This window comes from Tamandua tetradactyla, chromosome 11 (assembly GCF_023851605.1).
Source record: "Tamandua tetradactyla isolate mTamTet1 chromosome 11, mTamTet1.pri, whole genome shotgun sequence".
Classification (NCBI taxonomy): domain Eukaryota; kingdom Metazoa; phylum Chordata; class Mammalia; order Pilosa; family Myrmecophagidae; genus Tamandua; species Tamandua tetradactyla.
In genome coordinates, this window is record NC_135337.1 from 62518281 (window position 1) to 62524280 (window position 6000).

A 6000-nucleotide genomic window follows, 5' to 3' on the forward strand; every position below is an offset into this window, starting at 1 on the left:
CTCTGGTGATCCTGACTGGGCTCTTGTGTCAGACAGGTGACTCCAATGATCCTCACTTCTTGGTATTCACACCCTTAGGTAATCCCCTTCTATTAGTTTTCTATTGCTATGTAACAAAATACTACAAATTTAGCAACTTAATACCCTTTTATTATCTCATGGTTCTGTAGGTCAAAAATCTGGGCAAATATGGCTACTACATTCAATGCTCAGGGCATATCACAAGGGTGAACTCAAGATGTGGGCTGGGTCAGACTCTTATCTGGAGACTTTGAGGGAAGAATCTGCTTCCGGGCACATTCTGATTGTCACCAGAATTCAGGTCCTTGTGGTTGTAGATCTGAAGTCCCTGTTCCTTGCTGGTTGTAGCCAGGAGTCACTCTGCTACTAGAGGCCACTCATATCAAGTCCTTGCACTCTTAGAATATCTCTGACATTCTCTTTGCCACAGCCAGAGAAAACTGTCTGCTTTTAAAGGGCTCATGTGATTAGATTAAACCTACCTGGATAATCTCCCTTTTGTCATCTAACGTGACATCATTATGTGAGTTATATCATCTTTACTGGTTCCACCCAAACTCAGAGGAGAGGAATTATATAAAGTCAAGGGTCATTGTGGGGTAATTCTTAGAATTCTGCCTACCACGTCATTCCTTTTGTGTGTGGGCAGGACCTGTGACTTGTTTTTAATTAACAAGATATGGCAAAGGTAATGGGGTGTCACTTTCCTGGTTATATACATAATATGGTGTGCATGGTCTGTCTTGCTGAGAAACTCTCTCCCTTACTGGCTTTGAGGAAGCAGCAGCCATGTTGGGAAGGTATACACATGGCAAGGAATGGAGGGTAGCCTCCAGCGGACAGCCGTCAAGAAACAGAGGCCCTCATTTCCAACAGCCCACAAGAAACTGTATGCTGCCAACAACCACGTGGGCTTGGAAGTGATCCATCCCTAGTTGAAGCTTCAGATAAGATCACCGTGGCTGTCACTTTGATTGTAGTCATGAGAGACCCTGAAGCAGAGGACCCAGCTAAGCTGTACCCAAACTCTTAACCCACAGACACTGTGAAATAAGAAACACATGTTGCTGTAAGTTGCTAAGTTTGTGGTAGTATTGTTACACAGCAATAGATAACTAATACCATTCCTTGATACCACATCCAGTTTGCTGGAGAGTCCTTCCGTGGTGGGTGGCCTAGGAGCGCCTTCTTCACATGTCTGGTGGTCATCTGTTGGGTAAAATGCAGTGACTAGGCCACATGTCTTCCTAATGCAGCAAGCTAAGTATGGAATGTTCACCAGTGGTGGCAGAATCGTGAGAGAGAGAAAGCAGAAGTATAAAAGCCTCTCGAGGCCTAGACTCATAACTGGTATGATGTCACTTCTAACTGCATTGTGTTGACCAAAGCAAGTCACAAAGCTAGCCCAGATTTAAAGAGAAATGAAGTCTCTTAACAGGAGAATATGCAAAATCACATTATATGGGGCAGCTGAACAGGGAGGAAAAGAATTGTGGACATTTTTCAACTTATCACAGTAGTCGCTATTACTGGCAAAATTAATAGATTTGTTCTTATCTCTAAGATTTAGACCCTATGACTGAGAAAATTAAAATTAAATCACAAAGGTGTAACAGAGAAATTAGAATTTATGGGATGATTTTTTTTTTAATTTTTAATTTAAAAAAATAGCAACATACGAACATGAACATTCTTACTATCTGATCATTCCATTCTTGGTATATAAACAACTCACAATATGATCACGTAGTTGCATATTCATCACCACAATCACCTCTCAAAATATCTGCATCAATCCAGAAAAAGAAATAAAAAGAAAAAATAAAAAATTCATATATACCATACCCCCGCCCCCTCCCCATCACCAATCACCAGCATTTCAATCTACTAAATTTATTTTAACATTTGTTCCCCCTATTATTTATTTATTTTTAATCCATATGTTTTACTCGTCTGTCGATAAGGTAGATAAAAGGAGCATCAGACACAAGGTTTTCACAATCACACAATCACATTGCAAAAGCTATATAATTATACAATCATCTTCAAGAAACATAACTACTGGAACACAGCTCTACATTTTCAGGCAGTTCCCCCCAGCCTCTCCATTACACCTTGACTAAAAAGGTGATATCTATATAATGCATAAGAATAACCTCCAGGATAACCTCTTGACTCTGTTTGGAATCTCTCAGCCATTGACACTATTTTGTCTCATTTCGTTCTTCCCCCTTTTGGTCGAGAAGATTTTCTCAATCTTTAAGGGATGATTTTAACTACTGAACATCATATAGATATTCCTTTTTGCTTTCTGGTATACTGGCAGTAGACAGATGGAAGTACCTGAAATCATTGACTTGTAATCCAGCTGCCTTGATCTCTGATAATGATTGTATAGCCGTTATCTTCTGCCCTTGTGATTGTAAAATCTTATGACTAACCTTCACTTGTATCCATTTATCCAGTTTTTCAACTTCAGAGTCTTGTGATAACTAAACACAGCCGCTGAACTTTATTAATGAAGGGTCTTGGGTCAGCCCAGAACTAATCCATCCCAAGTCCAAAGTTATCTTGATAACCATGACTGGATCTAGCCTACCTGACATGCGCAATAGCTTAGACTTTAACCTACAAGTCACCTATATCTCATAATACTAAAAATCACACCCATCGTCACATTAAGGCTGCCATTTTCTTACATATGTTCTGTGACTAAGCATGTAATCAGTCTTTACATGCTTAATAATTAGATCACCTATAATTACATCATTTGGGGCCATTGTGCTTATTATCATTGTGCTAAAACCTGCCCATCTCTTAATTTTATAAAACTATCAGAATTACTGCAGTTCAGGGAGAGAGATTTTTGGGTCTATAGGCCATCTGATCTCCTAGTACATGCCTACTAATAAACTTTTTCTCTTTGAAACCCTAGTGTCTCAGGAATTGGTCATTTGAGCACACTGGGCAAAAGAATCCACCGCCTTCTCCAGTAACGAAGATCCATGTATATTTGTCAAAATACTTTCAATTACAAGTCACAGAATGCCCAACCAATAAAGGCTTAAATAATAAAGTCACAATTATTTAATATAAACAGAAGGTTGGAGGTAGGTAATTCCAGGGTAGGTCCAGTGGCTCTATCAGTATTCAGGGACTCAAGTTCTTTCCCTCCTTCTCCTCTGCCATCCTTCGCATAGTGGGGTTTTTTCCTTTGATTTTGACACGTAGCTGGCATGGCTCCTAGCATCCTGTTCTCACACAAATGCATTCAAAGATAGGAAGAAGAAATTAAGTGGCCAGATAGAACAGGCTCAGATTGACTCTTAGAGAAATGTTAAATAAGCAGCACAATGAGTCCAGTTCTTCAAGGATGGCACTAAGTAGGGGAAGAAGTCACTGGATCTGAAGAGGCCATGCAGACAGAAATGATGAGGGAACTCTTGGTAGTGTGGGCCAAGAACCAAGGACAAGGCAGGATGACTGTGACTGCAACAATGTTTGGTATTACACGCTTTGGTATTAAAATCTTTCCTCCCATTTATTTGACCTGGAACTGAAAGTTTCTGCAGTGCATAATCTAACTCAACCTATCTATATAGCTCATTTGAACAACTGAAACACACAGAGCCCAGAATAAGAAAGAGGTCCTTCAATCCTGTATAGATTGTTGTAATACTGGAAACATCCTAGAGTATATTAAGTAGATAATCAAAAAGGATTGGTAAAGTTCCTTGAGAGAAAGGAGAAAGAATATGGAACTATTAAACCTTGCCATCTGGGAATCCCCTGATACTGTGTCAAGCTTTAGGGATACCCACATCAATAGGCCATACCCTCGATCATGAGGCTTACACTTGTGAAGCTTTATGTGGGTAGCAGAGAAGCTTAGACTACCTATAGGTATGCCTAAAAGTTACTTCTGGAGAAACTCTTTTATTGCTCACATGTGGCCTCAGACTCTCTAAGCCCAACTCTGCAAGTGACATCATTGTCCTCCCCACTACATGGGACATGACATCCAGGGTTTAAAGTCTCCCTGATGACGTGGGAGATGACTTCCAAGGATGAATCCAGCCCTGGCACCATGGGATCAACAATTCCATCCTGACCAAAAGGGGGAAAAGAAGTGTAACTAATAAAGTATCATCAGCAGGGAGAGTTCATATAGAGTTGAGAGGCTATTCTAGAGGTTCCTCTTATGCAAACTTCAGATAGATCTTACTACCTAACATAACCTTCCAACTCCCAGGGCAATATATAAGATTCCACAAGAGTTCCAGGCACTAGAATAACTTGCCAGAAACCTACAACCTCCAGATGGGTCCCTGGTTCAGGTAGGTCCTGAAACCTAGAGGGCCTGGCCTCTCAAGAATAACAGAAAGTTCTATCTCCCTATCCCATATTAGTGACAGACCCTTCCAATATGAATAAGTTAGAATGGCCATAGCCCAAACACCCCTAAAGAGAGGGATGGAAAGATCAAAGGTGATGGTGGAGTTATACAGTGAAGATAGGATTTAACAAATGAATATGAATGCTGAATCATTAAATTGATATTTCTTTTAGTCTCCAGTATCTTAGAGCAGCTAGAAGTAAAAACTTAAAATTTTGGGATTGTAACCCTGTCAAACTCTGAACTGTGTTCTACAACTAATTGTGGTGCTGTACTGTGAAATTTATTGCTTTTTGTATATATATATATACAAAAAGCAATAAATTTATATATATATATATATATATATATATATATATATTAGTCACACACAAAAAAGGAAAAAAGTCGATTGTGATGATTAAAAAACTATTTAAACCTTCAGCCTCCTATATTCTGGAGCAGCTAGAAGGAAAAATTGGAGAGGATTGTATGGTAGCCCATGACAAACTGAATTTGTTCATTAATTGTCAATTCCTTGTTCTTAGTAAGGAGGGCTTCTTTTTTCCTCAGTGAACCAACTCCAGAATAGCCTGCTGTGCCAGTTGGGGAGGATCATCAGCCTGCATAGCTTGGGAGACTTATAGTTCTTTGTAGGATCTCAGTGGTCATATCAGTTCCAGTGTGGTGTATTATGTGCGTCCATTAATTGAATTTCTCCAAAAAGTTGTTCCAGAAAGGTCTTGGCTATTTACTACCTGCCCTAGAGGAGTAACTAAATTCCACACTTGATTACACTGCCATCTCACCCCACTTCGCACAATAGCTTTTTTAAAACTTTTTTTATTATATAGTATACTATATATACAAAGCAAAGAAATAAAAAATCAATAGTTTTCAAAGCACTCTTCAACAAATGGTTACAGAGCTTGTTTGTCATGAACAGATCACAGAGTTTGTCATGGGTTACCATACGATCCTCTCAGATTTTTCCTTCTAGCTGCTCCAGAATATAGGAAGCTAGAGGGCTTAAATACTTTATCATCACAACCGACTTTTTTTTTCCTTCTTTTTTTTGTGAACATTAACATATACGCAAAAATCTATAAATTTCAAAGCACAGCACCACAATTAGTTGTAGAACATATTTCAGACTTTGATATGGGTTACAATTTCACAATTTCAGGTTTTTACTTCTAGCTGCTCTAAAATACTGGAGACTAAAAGAGAAATCAATTTAATAAAATCCAGCATTCATATTCATTTGTAAGTCCTATCTTCTATGTATAATTCCACCATCACCTTTGATCTTTCCATACCTCTCTTTGGGGTTGTTTGGGCTATGGCAATTCTAAATTTTTTATATTGGGAGGGTCTATCACTAATATGGGGTAGGGAGAAGGAACTATCTGATGTTCTGGAGAGGCTGGGCTAGGTTTCAGGACTTATCTGGACCAGGGACCCATCTGGAGGTTGTAGGTTTCCCGCAAGTTACTTTAGTGCCTGGAACACTTGTGAAATCTTATTTATTGCCCTAGGTGTTCTTTAGGATTGGCTGGAATGGTCCTGGTTGGGGGTTGGCAGGTTATGAAGGTAGTAAGGCC